Below are 17210 nucleotides of genomic sequence, written 5' to 3'. Positions count from 1 at the left end.
ATGTAGGTGCTGGTGTAGTGAAGGTGTGTAGGTGCTGGTGTAGTGAAGGTGTGTAGGTGCTGGTGTAGTGAAGGTGTGTAGGTGCTGGTGTAGTGAAGGTGTGTAGGTGCTGGTGTAGTGAAGGTGTGTAGGTGCTGGTGTAGTGAAGGTGTGTAGGTGCTGGTGTAGTGAAGGTGTGTAGGTGCTGGTGTAGTGAAGGTGTGTAGGTGCTGGTGTAGTGAAGGTGTGTAGGTGCTGGTGTAGTGAAAGTGTGTAGGTGCTGGCGTAGTGAAGGTATGTAGGTGCTGGCGTAGTGAAGGTATGTAGGTGCTGGCGTAGTGAAGGTATGTAGGTGCTGGTGTAGTGAAGGTATGTAGGTGCTGGCGTAGTGAAGGTATGTAGGTGCTGGTGTAGTGAAGGTGTGTAGGTGCTGGTGTAGTGAAGGTGTGTAGGTGCTAGTGTAGTGAAGGTATGTAGGTGCTGGCGTAGTGAAGGTATGTAGGTGCTGGCGTAGTGAACGTATGTAGGTGCTGGCGTAGTGAAGGTATGTAGGTGCTGGCGTAGTGAAGGTGTGTAGGTGCTGGTGTAGTGAAGGTGTGTAGGTGCTGGCGTAGTGAAGGTATGTAGGTGCTGGCGTAGTGAAGGTATGTAGGTGCTGGCGTAGTGAAGGTATGTAGGTGCTGGTGTAGTGAAGGTGTGTAGGTGCTAGTGTAGTGAAGGTGTGTAGGTGCTTGTGTAGTGAAGGTGTGTAGGTGCTAGTGTAGTGAAGGTGTGTAGGTGCTAGTGTAGTGAAGGTATGTAGGTGCTGGTGTATGTCCTTTCAAGAGAGGTGGTACTGTTACAATAACTAGAACTAACGAAATGCTAGTAGATGGGAAATGGCCAGTGACAGTAAAAGAAATACTATGGATGCAATGTTTCCATTCTGTTACCTTGTTAAGAAAATTTATCCAGACAAGGAATTGTTACCTGACAAATACACCTTGAATATGTTACAAAAATTATAACTCATACAGCTGATGGCTTAGAATATCCCAAGCACACTCAGTTGTATTTACTCAACATGGTCATGCTACAAAGTGCAATGACACACACACACACACACACACACACACACACACACACACACACACACACACACACACACACACACACACACACACACACACACACACTCTTTTCAGCCCAAAAGACGGACAATCTTTGGGATTTATGGACTGACCTAACAATATGCACCCATGGACGGGGAATCAATGAAGGCGTATTAGCGAGTTAGTTAAAGCCGAGATATTTAATGAGCATGCTGACTGAAGACAGCATAAGATACACAAATGATACAGATATACACACTTGTGTAAATTGGTGTAAGGAACAAACTATTTCCAAAGCAGGATCTAATGTTTATTTAAATGGATTCAACTTGCAATGAAACATACTGCCACAGCAGTCAGAATTATTAACAGCAGCTTTGACGCGATAAAGTTGAAATGTAAAAAAAAATAAAAAAAAAAAACACTGCCACCATGCACTTAGATACACAAGTCATAACACTTTTGTCGACAACACTAACAGAGGTTTATCCATTGTGCATAACAAAGATCTTTATAACTAGTTTTATTACGAGTCGTCTCCAGTGTCAGTTTCTCTGGTGAATTGGGAACAAAAATCAAATTTGTTAACGTTTTCAGATACTTTCAAAAATACTGACAGCTGGTTGCGGTTCTAGGTTGCGATTCTAGGTTGCGGTTTCCTGTTACGAAACTTTCCATGGCCAAAACTAGGCACGTATAATCAGCTTTATTAGTTTTATTATTCTCAGTGTCGTTGTTGCTGCTGCTGAAGTTATTACACAGACAGACAAAGGTTTACAAGACTCATCATCAGGTTATCATCACTTGGGTGAGAATCGCATCTCGAACTGCCCACCTCTACATTGTTTTTTTTTTTTTGATAAGATTAACTAATTTTTCGATTTTTTTCCCCAATTTCATGTTTATGCTCCACTGCACAGCACTGCACAGCACTGCACAAACCCCCTCCCCCCATGCTTAAAGGCACTTAAAAGTACTTTATGGAATACTCACGTAGTTTACTTGTCATTAAAAAAGGCATTATGGTCCACACAGCTGTCACTTTTAGATGGGTATGATTAAAGTGTAAATGAATACCAAGATTGGTGAAAGACATTGACGTACTTTAAAAAGGAAGTTCATCCTTAAAATTAAGATGCAGCAATTAAGTCAATGTTAAAAAAAAATTATAAAATAATCTACCAAATGAATAATTTCTCAATTATCCGCTAAAAGGAGAGACCATAGGTTAACTTTTCACTAAAATTTTGATGCCGACAGTCATTATTAACAACGCTGTGTAACCACCAGCTTCTTGTGTTGCTGTTGTAGGCCAAGATGTAGATGTATTTTTTCTCAGTGTGCTAACTGTAGAGAACAGGAACACATTTGTTAAGCCAGGCAGGATAGGACTAAAAATCGGTTATACTACTGCCTAGAACTACAGTCTAGCCGTTGAAAGATTATAGGCACCATTTTTTTTTACACGCCGTGACACACTTGTGACAAAACCTCTATATTTTAAAAGCAAAACATAGTTCCAGACTTTATTAACAAAGTGTTATGACTCGTGTCTTCTACTCACGTACTCTATCACAAGAATATATCATAGGATGAAACTGCGTGAGCAGAGGTTGTCCTCACAAAGACACTGGTCGCAGCAACGGTAGAGTTAAACTTGCAAGAATTACGTAAACAACAGCTATTGCACGCGCGCACTTCCTATTAATTTACCATCAAATTCAGTTATAGCAAAATATTCAATCACCATTCCGAGCTTCGGGGAGGAGAAAAGAGTGATCCTATAAGAGTGCTCTCTATCCCAACTCTTGTAGCAGCAGTTCCAGAGTTGCTTCTGAATGTAATATTAAGAATGGCTGCGATGGACGATGCTGATTAACAAAATATGGCTTAAGTTAGTGAAATGTAAGCAGTCAGTGTTAATGCGGTTTGCTTTCCAGATTTTGCTGAACACAGATCTGTTATTTACAGACGATTGACACTAATTATGAATGGGACGATACAAAACTTTTGCCGACACCGATACTTTTTCAATATATATATTTTTAAATTATGATTCCTTTGTTCAATATATAATGGAATGCTTATTGCTCAATACGTATTTAATAACCCGGGGAGGTTAAATATTAAATCAATTACCCTGAGATGCCAGTATCATTACTCCATACAGGTACAACCAGGACGCTTATAAGTTGAAAATAAAAAAATCTGAATCTATCTACATACTTAGTCATGTTATTAAGACAATAGAAATCAACTACAAAAACAAAAGCGATTAATTTCCTTTTAAACAAAACTAAAAAAATATCCAACACTCGTAATATTTTATTTAAACTATTAAAATTATTTTGAAAATTAGAAAAACGTACACTATTGATAAATGAAAATTGAAAACATAAAATTAGTTCAGAAATTCAACAACAAACTCGCTCCATTATTAAACTAAATTAAACGTCACTTTCAATATGTAGTTTAAAGTTCCGAAAAACAATGAAAATTAAAACAAAAATCTAATACACGAAATTTATAATGAACAATATACATACAACCATTATTCTAACAGATCTAATTCAAAATTATTACTGAAGTAGAGGAATATTAACATATACCAAGTGACGGAAATTAATGTGTTGGAATGATGAGTGTAAATGTTCATCCAGTGTTGAACATCTTACATGTTCATCCAGTGTTGAACATCTTACATGTTCGTCCAGTGTTGAACATCTTACATGTTCGTCCAGTGTTGAACATCTTACATGTTCATCCAGTGTTGAACATCTTACATGTTCGTCCAGTGTTGAACATCTTACATGTTCGTCCAGTGTTGAACATCTTACATGTTCGTCCAGTGTTGAACATCTTACATGTTCGTCCAGTGTTGAACATCTTACATGTTCGTCCAGTGTTGAACATCTTACATGTTCGTCCAGTGTTGAACATCTTACATGTTCGTCCAGTGTTGAACATCTTACATGTTCGTCCAGTGTTGAACATCTTACATGTTCGTCCAGTGTTGAACATCTTACATGTTCGTCCAGTGTTGAACATCTTACATGTTCGTCCAGTGTTGAACATCTTACATGTTCGTCCAGTGTTGAACATCTTACATGTTCGTCCAGTGTTGAACATCCTACATGTTCGTCCAGTGTTGAACATCTTACATGTTCCTCCAGTGTTGAACATCTTACATGTTCCTCCAGTGTTGAACATCTTACATGTTCCTCCAGTGTTGAACATCTTACATGTTCCTCCAGTGTTGAACATCTTACATGTTCCTCCAGTGTTGAACATCTTACATGTTCCTCCAGTGTTGAACATCTTACATGTTCCTCCAGTGTTGAACATCTTACATGTTCCTCCAGTGTTGAACATCTTACATGTTCCTCCAGTGTTGAACATCTTACATGTTCATCCAGTGTTGAACATCTTACATGTTCATCCAGTGTTGAACATCTTACATGTTCATCCAGTGTTGAACATCTTACATGTTCATCCAGTGTTGAACATCTTACATGTTCTTCCACTGTTGAACATCTTACATGTTCATCCAGTGTTGAACATCTTACATGTTCATCCAGTGTTGAACATCTTACATGTTCCTCCAGTGTTGAACATCTTACATGTTCATCCAGTGTTGAACATCTTACATGTTCATCCAGTGTTGAACATCTTACATGTTCATCCAGTGTTGAACATCTTACATGTTCCTCCAGTGTTGAACATCTTACATGTTCATCCAGTGTTGAACATCTTACATGTTCATCCAGTGTTGAACATCTTACATGTTCATCCAGTGTTGAACATCTTACATGTTCATCCAGTGTTGAACATCTTACATGTTCATCCAGTGTTGAACATCTTACATGTTCATCCAGTGTTGAACATCTTACATGTTCATCCAGTGTTGAACATCTTACATGTTCATCCAGTGTTGAACATCTTACATGTTCATCCAGTGTTGATCATCTTACATGTTCATCCAGTGTTGATCATCTTACATGTTCATCCAGTGTTGAACATCTTACATGTTCATCCAGTGTTGATCATCTTACATGTTCCTCCAGTGTTGATCATCTTACATGTTCCTCCAGTGTTGATCATCTTACATGTTCCTCCACTGTTGAACATCTTACATGTTCATCCACTGTTGAACATCTTGCATGTTCCTCCACTGTTGAACATCTTACATGTTCATCCAGTGTTGAACATCTTACATGTTCCTCCAGTGTTGAACATCTTACATGTTCATCCAGTGTTGAACATCTTACATGTTCATCCAGTGTTGAACATCTTACATGTTCATCCAGTGTTGAACATCTTACATGTTCATCCAGTGTTGAACATCTTACATGTTCATCCAGTGTTGAACATCTTACATGTTCATCCAGTGTTGAACATCTTACATGTTCATCCAGTGTTGAACATCTTACATGTTCATCCAGTGTTGAACATCTTACATGTTCATCCAGTGTTGAACATCTTACATGTTCATCCAGTGTTGAACATCTTACATGTTCATCCAGTGTTGAACATCTTACATGTTCATCCAGTGTTGAACATCTTACATGTTCATCCAGTGTTGATCATCTTACATGTTCATCCAGTGTTGATCATCTTACATGTTCATCCAGTGTTGAACATCTTACATGTTCATCCAGTGTTGATCATCTTACATGTTCCTCCAGTGTTGATCATCTTACATGTTCCTCCAGTGTTGATCATCTTACATGTTCCTCCACTGTTGAACATCTTACATGTTCATCCACTGTTGAACATCTTACATGTTCATCCACTGTTGAACATCTTACATGTTCATCCACTGTTGAACATCTTACATGTTCATCCACTGTTGAACATCTTACATGTTCATCCACTGTTGAACATCTTACATGTTCATCCACTGTTGAACATCTTACATGTTCATCCACTGTTGAACATCTTACATGTTCATCCACTGTTGAACATCTTACATGTTCATCCACTGTTGAACATCTTACATGTTCATCCACTGTTGAACATCTTACATGTTCATCCACTGTTGAACATCTTACATGTTCATCCACTGTTGAACATCTTACATGTTCATCCACTGTTGAACATCTTACATGTTCATCCACTGTTGAACATCTTACATGTTCATCCACTGTAGAACATCTTACATGTTCACCCACTGTTGAACATCTTACATGTTCATCCACTGTTGAACATCTTACATGTTCATCCACTGTTGAACATCTTACATGTTCATCCACTGTTGAACATCTTACATGTTCACCCACTGTTGAACATCTTACATGTTCCTCCAGTGTTGAACATCTTACATGCTCGTCCAGTGTTGAACATCTTACATGTTCCTCCAGTGTTGAACATCTTACATGTTCCTCCAGTGTTGAACATCTTACATGCTCGTCCAGTGTTGAACATCTTACATGTTCCTCCAGTGTTGAACATCTTACATGCTCGTCCAGTGTTGAACATCTTACATGTTCCTCCAGTGTTGAACATCTTACATGTTCCTCCAGTGTTGAACATCTTACATGTTCCTCCAGTGTTGAACATCTTACATGTTCCTCCAGTGTTGAACATCTTACATGTTCCTCCAGTGTTGAAAATCTTTCATGCTCGTCCAGTATTGAACATCTTACATGCTCGTCCAGTGTTGAACATCTTACATGCTCGTCCAGTGTTGAACATCTTACATGCTCGTCCTGTGTTGAACATCTTACATGCTCGTCCAGTGTTGAACATCTTTCATGCTCGTCCAGTGTTGAACATCTTTCATGCTCGTCCAGTGTTGAACATCTTACATGCTCGTCCAGTGTTGAACATCTTTCATGCTCGTCCAGTGTTGAACATCTTTCACGCTCGTCCAGTGTTGAACATCTTACATGCTCGTCCAGTGTTGAACATCTTACATGCTCGTCCTGTGTTGAACATCTTACATGCTCGTCCAGTGTTGAACATCTTACATGCTCGTCCAGTGTTGAACATCTTACATGCTCGTCCAGTGTTGAACATCTTACATGCTCGTCCAGTGTTGAACATCTTACATGCTCGTCCAGTGTTGAACATCTTACATGCTCGTCCAGTGTTGAACATCTTACATGTTCATCCACTGTTGAACATCTTACATGTTCATCCACTGTAGAACATCTTACATGTTCACCCACTGTTGAACATCTTACATGTTCATCCACTGTTGAACATCTTACATGTTCATCCACTGTTGAACATCTTACATGTTCATCCACTGTTGAACATCTTACATGTTCACCCACTGTTGAACATCTTACATGTTCCTCCAGTGTTGAACATCTTACATGCTCGTCCAGTGTTGAACATCTTACATGTTCCTCCAGTGTTGAACATCTTACATGTTCCTCCAGTGTTGAACATCTTACATGCTCGTCCAGTGTTGAACATCTTACATGTTCCTCCAGTGTTGAACATCTTACATGCTCGTCCAGTGTTGAACATCTTACATGTTCCTCCAGTGTTGAACATCTTACATGTTCCTCCAGTGTTGAACATCTTACATGTTCCTCCAGTGTTGAACATCTTACATGTTCCTCCAGTGTTGAACATCTTACATGTTCCTCCAGTGTTGAACATCTTTCATGCTCGTCCAGTATTGAACATCTTACATGCTCGTCCAGTGTTGAACATCTTACATGCTCGTCCAGTGTTGAACATCTTACATGCTCGTCCTGTGTTGAACATCTTACATGCTCGTCCAGTGTTGAACATCTTTCATGCTCGTCCAGTGTTGAACATCTTTCATGCTCGTCCAGTGTTGAACATCTTACATGCTCGTCCAGTGTTGAACATCTTTCATGCTCGTCCAGTGTTGAACATCTTTCACGCTCGTCCAGTGTTGAACATCTTACATGCTCGTCCAGTGTTGAACATCTTACATGCTCGTCCTGTGTTGAACATCTTACATGCTCGTCCAGTGTTGAACATCTTACATGCTCGTCCAGTGTTGAACATCTTACATGCTCGTCCAGTGTTGAACATCTTACATGCTCGTCCAGTGTTGAACATCTTACATGCTCGTCCAGTGTTGAACATCTTACATGCTCGTCCAGTGTTGAACATCTTACATGCTCGTCCAGTGTTGAACATCTTACATGTTCCTCCAGTGTTGAACATCTCTCATGCTCGTCCAGTGTTGAACATCATTTACTGGCCAGGTTTGCCACAGACGGAAGAACTATTATATTTTGTTCACTATTAAATTTTTTGCTTTAGGTAATAATGTCACTGCCATATACTTATGTTACTAATTTTTTTTTTTTACGTTTGTAGCAACACGAACACTAATGCATTTATTTTTTGATACTGCTTTTTGTGATTTAAAACAAACATCTCGAGGCACAGTGTTTAAGACAATGATGGTGAACACTTCTCATGGCTGAGGGAATGACCAATTCAACACTACTTTAAGAATGATGGAATGATCACATCATGTTTACCTTTCCATTCCTTCTGTCGTCTACTTTAAGAATGATGGAATGATCACATCATGTTTACCTTTCCATTCCTTCTGTCGTCTACTTTAAGAATGATGGAATGATCACATCATGTTTACCTTTCCATTCCTTCTGTCGTCTACTTTAAGAATGATGGAATGATCACATCATGTTTACCTTTCCATTCCTTCTGTCGTCTACTTTAAGAATGATGGAATGATCACATCATGTTTACCTTTCCATTCCTTCTGTCGTCTACTTTAAGAATGATGGAATGATCACATCATGTTTACCTTTCCATTCCTTCTGTCGTCTACTTTAAGAATGATGGAATGATCACATCATGTTTACCTTTCCATTCCTTCTGTTGTCTACTTTAAGAATGATGGAATGATCACATCATGTTTACCTTTCCATTCCTTCTGTCGTCTACTTTAAGAATGATGGAATGATCACATCATGTTTATCTTTCCAATCCTTCTGTCGTTTCCATATTTGGTCACCCCTACCTCCCTCTGTATACGAGGAGACAGCGAATCTTCAAGAGAATATAAGTCTTCCAATGGGTATCAGTTATTCGGTTATGGAAGAATTGCGGAAATAAAGACAAACGGAGAACAGAACAAACTCGAATCATTCAAAAGAGTGAAAGTTCCTTGTGCAAGACTTGAGCGTGAAGTCAGATCACAATCAAGGATCACAACATTGCTGCTTTAGTTACAGCAACAAAACTAAAGGTCTGAAAACTAGAACTTTCAAGACAATGTATGCTGAAGCAACAGTGATACATTTCAAGTTGCTTCTCCCCAGGCTGGAATACTGCTCTATACTAATGGGTCCAGGTTTAAGGTAGGCAAGGTTGCTGAGCTGGAAAGCATGCAAAGAAATTTCACTGCCCGTACACATTAATATATCTAAAATACTGGAAACGTTTGAAGTCCCTTCAGATGCATTCCTTGGAATGTAGGAGAGAAAGGTACATCTTCGCCTAGAAAACCCTTGGAAAACTGATCCGAAACCTGCACAATAAAATCACTCCGTATGAACACAAGAAACTTGGCAGACGGGGCAGAGTACCTCCAATAAAAATCGTTGTCGCGACTACTATACTAAGAGTTCTAAGTGTCAGAGGTCCCCAACTTTTTAAAGCCTTTTCTTTGTATATAAGGGGTATTACCAATAAACCTCGGGCTATTTCCAAGCGATAACTTAGCAAGCTCCTCCAATCAGTTCCTGACCAGCTGGGTTGTGGTTCATACGCTGGACTGCATGCAGGAAGCAGTAACAGCCTCGTTGATCAGGCCCCAATCCTAAGGGAAATCTGATATAAAATCAAGCTGCGGAGGTGCTGACCTCTGGAACCATCCTTCAGGACTGAGGAAACTGTGCGCGCTAAACGTTCCGGAAATGAAGACACCTATCTGTTACACGTCTTACATATTCCGTTGGTGTCTGATGTTGCTAGCAACCCAACTGCTTGACCTGCTGAATTATCTCCTGAGTCTTGTACTTCATTCTTAATACAGTCAAGGTTTGTTTCACATGACTTATCCGCTTCACTGGCATGGACGAAGTATTCTTACATCAGGGATCTACAAATGTGCTGAATATCGTGTTGTAGTCAGAGGTGTAACTCTCGAACCTAACTAACAATGACACTTGAGAGGTGATAGTGTGCTACACAAGCCTCAGAAACTTGAATCTCTCAAATTTTTTTTCATGATATGTTTTAAATATTATACCTCTGGCAGTAATTCCGAGACCAAACAAATTTTTTCACTACGATGTAGAATTGCTTTGTGAAATATTTTCAACTAAGAAAAAATTTGGCAATAAGAGTCCACTTATTTCCATCAAATAATGACAGTTGTTATCTATGCAACACATTGCACAGATTGTTTCTTCACACATGCAATCTAATATTAAGTTAGTTCTACGTCAGCGAGTAGGTACATTCTCGTGTGGTTCACTATTTGTCTACAGTTTAAGTACTGATGCCTTGCAGTACTCTCCCAGCATATAACTATGTATAACAATTTGAAGTTTGTACTGTGTTAGTGAGAGAATGAGAGAGGGGGAGAGGGAGGGAGGGAGGGAGGGAGAGAGAGGGAGAGAGAGGGATAGAGAGGATAGAGGGATAGACAGAGGGATAGAGAGAGGGATAGAGAGAGGGAGAGAAAGAGTGCGCTCACACCTTGAGTAGGCTCCACTTTCTTGGTTTGCCTGTCCCCCCCCCCTCATCTGCGACTGCTTGACAGAGTAGAGAACAGAGCAAGACGTCTCATCTCTCGCCTGGACCAATCCTGGATAGATCTGTCATTTCAGTAGAGCCTTCAACACAGGAGGGATGTGGGTGGCCTGTTATATACAAGGCCAATATTGTCAAAGTACAACACTTGGATCCACTTCGAGGGCAGCGTGAAGCAAGCTTCTATACCACAAGACGGGCAGACAGCAGCAACTTCACTCTGGCTGTACCCTTCTCCAGAGCATCACTTCATCTGAGATCATTTATCCCCAGGATGACTCGAGTATGGAACACATTCGTACAGCATGATGATGCCAACGAGATAAAATCAAGTGATCAGATGAAAATGCTGGCCCACAGATGGCTCCAACTTCATCCTGTTCCCTACTTGTATGTCTCATAACAAAAATGCTTTCAAATGAGCTGATGTAGGTAACAGCTCTTAACTTGTCAATAAAGTTAGGAATCCTTAACCTGTAAACAGCTTGTCAAAGCTAGGGATCCTTAACCTAACCTTGTATGTAAAGTAAAAGGACACAAGTGCAACTAATGTGACATTTTATTGTGGCAACGTTTCGCTCTCCAGGAGCTTTGTCAAGCCGATACAAGCAGTATATGTATGTATGTATAATGTTCGCCAGGACCAGGGTCCTGGCACGGGTCTTAATCTTGAAATGACCCGTCTCTGGCTCCTGAAGGAGAATTGATTCTTCACTGTTGCAGCATATAAGCGTTTGGAATTTCACTATTCTTTCAAGCACTGTTCCGGACAGTTCAGCTAGTGTTCCTCATAAGCGACTGAAGTTACTCCATCTCAGTTGTTTCCTGAGCTGGGGACTGGGCTCTCTCCTCTCTGATAATCTGCGGATTCATGGCATCCACTGCTTCCTGTTCTGTCAGTAAGCACACCCTCAGGAGTGTGCTGACCATCTGCCGGAACATGCTCTGTTGTTCCGTGGAGGTGATTGTGTTGCAGATAATATCCGTGAATGCCTTGATGAGTGTTAAGAGATCCTCTCTGTTGAGGGCCTGCGTTGTCGGTGGGTTCGAAGCAGTGGACATTATCTGGGCTGTCGTAATCTGTGGGGACTGCTGAGGGTTGTATTTCTTCACTGTGCACACCGTGGCCTGTTGCTGTATGCCAAGTTGTGTACCCGGCGTCTGCTGGTGAGGTGCAGCCACAGCCTGCATAGTGGCTGTGCCTGGCAAGGAGGCCGGTGGGGACTCGTGTAGTGCCGTCTGCTGATTGCGTTGCAAAGATGTTTCCTGTTGGCGCCGCTTGTTCCTCATGTTTTTGTTTCTTCGTTGCGGTAGTGGGGGAGGATGCTCCTGTTCATGACGCCTGGTTGAGTCTTCAAGGGTCGGAAATTCTTGGGCATTGAGTTGGGTTGCCTGATGAGAGTTCTGCAGTATGGCAGGATTCTCTGCACCCATCGTCTGCTGAGGGTGATGCTCTGCCGTAGCCTGCTGTCTCGTCGTTGGTGTCTTCCAGGCCTCACGAATTCTAGTGAGCCTCTCAGGGCATCGAGGGTTCCAGGCATGGTGTTTCTGACTGCAATTCGGGCATCGCGGAGTGGGTGGCGATGCATTCTTCAGCTTGGTGATGCATTCCTCGGTAGGGTGGGGCTGGCTGCAGACACCGCAGATTACTCTGTTCGAACAGAGTGCATCCAGGTGTCCGTAACGCTGGCACTTGAAACAACGAACTGGTTCTGCCGTGAAGGTCCTGACATCGTACCTGCCCCAAGAACCGAGGTCCAGCTGGGATGGCAGCGGTCCTACTTGCTGAATGAGGACCTACCGGGTTGGTGCGTTGCCTGCCGATTTTGCCTTGAGACGCTGAGCTGACACGACACTGGGGTGAGCTGCTACTGCCTCGATGGGCATCATCAGCGGGTATCGCATCACTACACCCTTGGTGACCTTCTTCCGAGAATCCAGTTCCTCCAGGGTGAAGGAGCGGTCTGTCTCCATGACTTTCTTCAAGGTGATATACATTTCCCTGTTGATAGGAGTCAGTATTGGTTCTCCCCTCAGGTTGAACCATATCTTGAACCTCAGTTCGTGCCGTGTTTCCAGGTTTGTAACCACGCCATAGTGGGTTTTGTGTTCCCCATAAGCCTTTACCTTGAATCTGGAAGGTGATTTGAGCTGGTTTACCTGCTCCTTGGAGGGACGGCGTGTCTTACTGTTCACATTGATCCATCCTTCCGTATTTTCTGGCTGCATGGTTAGGCTTGTCAGAACTGGAGACTTTTCCTCTGATGACACGGAGTGGTCTCGCAACTTCTTCGCTATGATTGCGCCCCACATTTCTAAATCCGAGTCGTCCATTTCTAAATCCGAGTCATCCGTCGTGTCCCTGGAACATCGTGACCTCTTCCTTTCGGCAGAAGCCATGTGTCTGTCCACGTACAAACAGTACATGGACACAGAGGGTATATATAGACTCAGAGTGAGGTGCAATAATAGTGGAAGTGATATAAGTAGCTGTAGTAGTAGTAGTAGTAGTAATACAATATGTTAGAACAGTTTACTTACACATAAGTAAAATGATATAAAAGCTATTACTTGGAAAACATAAAAATAGGTTAGACAAATATTTCTATTGGTGGCTGGATCGAGAAGGTCTGTTTCAACGTTCATTCTCTGTAATGTGCTTGTGTAGTATTAACAGGAGAGACTATGTGATGGCAGGGTTTACTGTTTTCAGGAGGATTCTTGCTAGGACTTCAGAGATGGTGAAGCTGCCTTTGTTTTGTTTAGTTGTATTAGAATCTGCTATTAGTGAAGATTCAAGGAACTTGCGTCTGCGGAAATTATTTTCTTTGATCACTAGTTGGGCGTCCCTGAACTTCATGAGATGATTGGTGGAATTTCGGTGTTGTACACAGGCGTTGTTCAAGTTATCGTTCCTACATGCGTAAATGTGTTCAGGTTTCTTGCTGTTTCACCTACATAAATCTTGTCGCAGCCTCCACAGGGTATAGTGTAAACCCTTGCATTGACTGGTTCGTGGTGCTTGGATTTTTTTTCTGGTTAGATCCTTTACTGAAGTGCTGGAAGCGATGGCGACTCTGGTGTTAGCTTGTGGAAGTACTTTAGAAACGTTCAGTGAAACCTGGCTGTTGGGAAGAATTATAATTTTGTTGGGAGTGGTGTTGGTGCGTGGAGAATTAATGATCTGAAGAACTCTTTTCTTGCAATCTTTGATGAAAAAGGAAGGAAAGTGCAAATCAGTGACGGTTTGGTGAATGTATGTACATTCCTCGTCAAGAAACTCAGGACTACAAATTCGGTATTATGCTCTTAGGAAACACCCGATGATGATGCCTCTTTTGGTCTTGGTATCTTGACTGGAATAGAAGTGTGTGAGATCATTTTTATTGGTAGGTTTCCGATAAACTTGAAATCTTAGGTTCTTGTCTACTTTATGAATGAGGACGTCGAGGAAAGGTAGTTTGCCATTGGACTCTTCTTCTAGCGAAAACTGGATCGCCGGTTCAACTGTGTTGAGCCTTGCCTGAAGATTCCGTACATCAAAACGTTTGGGAGTTATTACGAGGACGTCGTCCACGTAACGTAACCAAGTGACGCTTGAAGGGATGATGTTGGCGAAGTGTTCGGACTCTAGGTGTTCCGTGTACAAGTTGGCTAGGACGGCACTGATGGGGGACCCCATTCCCATGCCGTAGGTTTGTTTGTAGAGCCTGTTATTGAACGAAAAACAGTTGAAATTAACACAGAGTTCAATCAAGTCAACAAAATCTCCGGGAGGTAGAGGAAGATTAAGGTCCTGATTAACTTTACGTTGAAGAACCTCGATTGCTTTAGTTGTAGGTACTTTTGTGAAGAGGGAAGTCACGTCCAAACTGCTTGGTTTCTTGTTACGGATGGAGAGGTTTCGGATACGGTTGAGAAGGTCGCCTGAATGTTTAAGATGAGTGGGGCTGATGGTCCCCAGAAGGCAGGAAAGATGTTTGGCAAGAACTCCGGCTAGTTTGTGTGGAGCACTGTGTGACATTTTATTGTGGCAACGTTTCGCTCTCCAGGAGCTTGTCAAGCCGTTACAAACAGTATATGGATACAGAGGGTATATAAAGGCTCAGAGTGAGGTGCAATACTAATGAGGTACCATTTTGATGTTCACTAGTGGTAGTAGTAGTAACAATATGGTAGAGCAATTAATTCGTATAAAATGTCACATTAGTTGCACTTGTGTCCTTTTACTTTACATATTGTCGGTAATTCTACCAACATTATTACAACCTAACCTTGTCAAACTCTGTGTAAAGAGAAAGAGAGAGAGAGAGAGAGCGAGAGAGCGAGAGAGCGAGAGAGCGAGAGAGCGAGAGAGCGAGAGAGAGAGAGAGAGAGAGAGAGAGAGAGAGAGAGAGAGAGAGAGAGAGAGAGAGAGAGAGAGAGAGAGAGAGAGAGAGAGAGAGAGAGAGGGAGAGGAGAGAGAGAGAGAGAGAGAGAGAGAGAGAGAGAGAGAGAGTAAAACCTTCACAATCGTGAGAGTGTTAATCGTATTATTTTTGAACACTAGTGTAATATTAATATTTTAAAAGTATGGTTCACTTTTCCACGGGTACCGATAACCTGTCCTGCCTCTAATGCTAACGAACCTCTTACAGCCACCAGGAAGATTATAATGTAAACATTGTTCCTAAGAATGAAGCAAAGTTCAATTTTGAACAAATTGCGAAAAGAAGGAAATTTTCAAAAAAAAAAAAGCAACGTGGGGGAAAGACCTACTAGATATACCACAAACAATACCATGATGCGCTCTATAGCTGGTGTGAAAAAGAGAACTGAAAAAACCTGAAAAAGAAAAATGGAAAGGGTCATAGCTAATGTGAAAAGTATTAATGGTAGTAAAAATAAAATATACTATCATAAACGAAATTTTCAGCTTTATCATTTTAAGTGTCATCTTCCAAGAATCAACACGTAATGAGCATAATGCGAAAAACAGTGAACGGCCGCCATTTTTCAAGATGGTGACAAAAGCTCACCTCTCGTCACTCAGGTGTTTGATATATCGTTGAAGAACACCTCAATAATCCTACTCAATGTTTTATTATTTATTAGTTTCCTCACTTTCCAGGACTAATACGCAAAATTCCAAGAAGAAAAAAAAATGAACTGGCCCACCACTCACAGAACATTTATCTCATTACCTCTGGCAACCCTACACATCATATCCAACGAAAACGCAATTCCTCAGAATTCGAAAAAGAAATGGAGAACAGTCCCACACAAGTATCATCTGGGCTTGTTTCCTAAAACTCTTATTTATACAATAGTGCAAAACACCATTAGCACGAGCACTCTGTGTTTCATGGAGAAAGAGCTTACGTAGGGGTAGGTGAAATACTCGAGACTATAAAAATGCAGACTTTGCTTCTCTGGACAAAGGTAGCAGAGCACTAGGACAGAGCTGGAGACTAATAACACTAATATCACAAACTGAGTCTCAGATAATAGATGCCTAATTACCAATTCTATGGATAAGGCCTGACCTACACAACCAAACTCGCTCGGAATTTAGAAGGGAAGATCATACTCGTCGCACCTGTTAGATTATATTTGCTATCATAAATCACGGAGACTTTGGAGGAATAAAAACAGATTTGGTCTTCGGGGACACTGACGCGGCAGCTAAAAAATGGGATTATTCATAGTTCATTAAATAAGGTCAATGGGTATAACAGGAAACAGAAAAATGGATAAACTTTCTAACAAAAGGAACACAAAAATGCTTGTAAATAAAATAAAAAACTTCAGTACTACAACCACGATTCTGGTGCCTTTACTTTTTTCATTTTCAAAGCAGACAAAAATACTAGATAAGGCTTCACACCAAAATAATCATGAACGTTTCCTCGGTAGAAGACAAAGAACAATTGCAAAAAGTAATAATATACATGTGGAAAATACTTGAGGGCCTATTCCCAAACCTACAAACTGTATACAGTGACTTAGTGAAGTGAGAGGAATGAGAAAAGCGTAAAATAAACCCAAGGAAAAGCAGGAACACAACTGACACCTCAAAAGAACAAGAAGTCCATATCCGTGGCCCAAGACTCAACCTACTACTAACCCGTATCAAAAATAGTGTCTGTAGAAATGTGGAAATCTTCAAAAAGAAACCAGACCACTGCTTCCGGCAGGTGCTACATCTATCAGACTGTGATATGAGCCAGTAGAACCTCATCTTTCCTGATGAATTGAACAGGCAATTCATCAGGAAAGATTGGCCTCAGACCAGTCTGTTAAGATGCAAAAAAAAAAAAAAAAATGAAAACCCATCACAGGTAGTGGAGTACTGAGGATGTGTTAGTGGTGTAGTGGTGAGGTGAAACTTGAGAACATGCCACAGAATGAGGTAAGCGTGTAGCTGGTCTCTGAGCTGCT

At 41.1% G+C, this 17210-nt stretch overlaps 1 protein-coding gene across 5 annotated transcripts in view; it reads right to left on the bottom strand.

Moving 5' to 3' along the window:
• The window catches only part of LOC128684038 (uncharacterized), a 599042-nt gene that overhangs the window by 210023 nt on the left and 371809 nt on the right, over positions 1-17210 (bottom strand). The window lies entirely within an intron of this gene.

Source organism: Cherax quadricarinatus, chromosome 3 (genome assembly GCF_038502225.1).
Source record: "Cherax quadricarinatus isolate ZL_2023a chromosome 3, ASM3850222v1, whole genome shotgun sequence".
In the NCBI taxonomy this organism is placed as follows: domain Eukaryota; kingdom Metazoa; phylum Arthropoda; class Malacostraca; order Decapoda; family Parastacidae; genus Cherax; species Cherax quadricarinatus.
The sequence above is the reverse complement of the archived record's forward strand: the minus strand, read 5'-3'. Positions and strand labels throughout refer to the sequence as shown.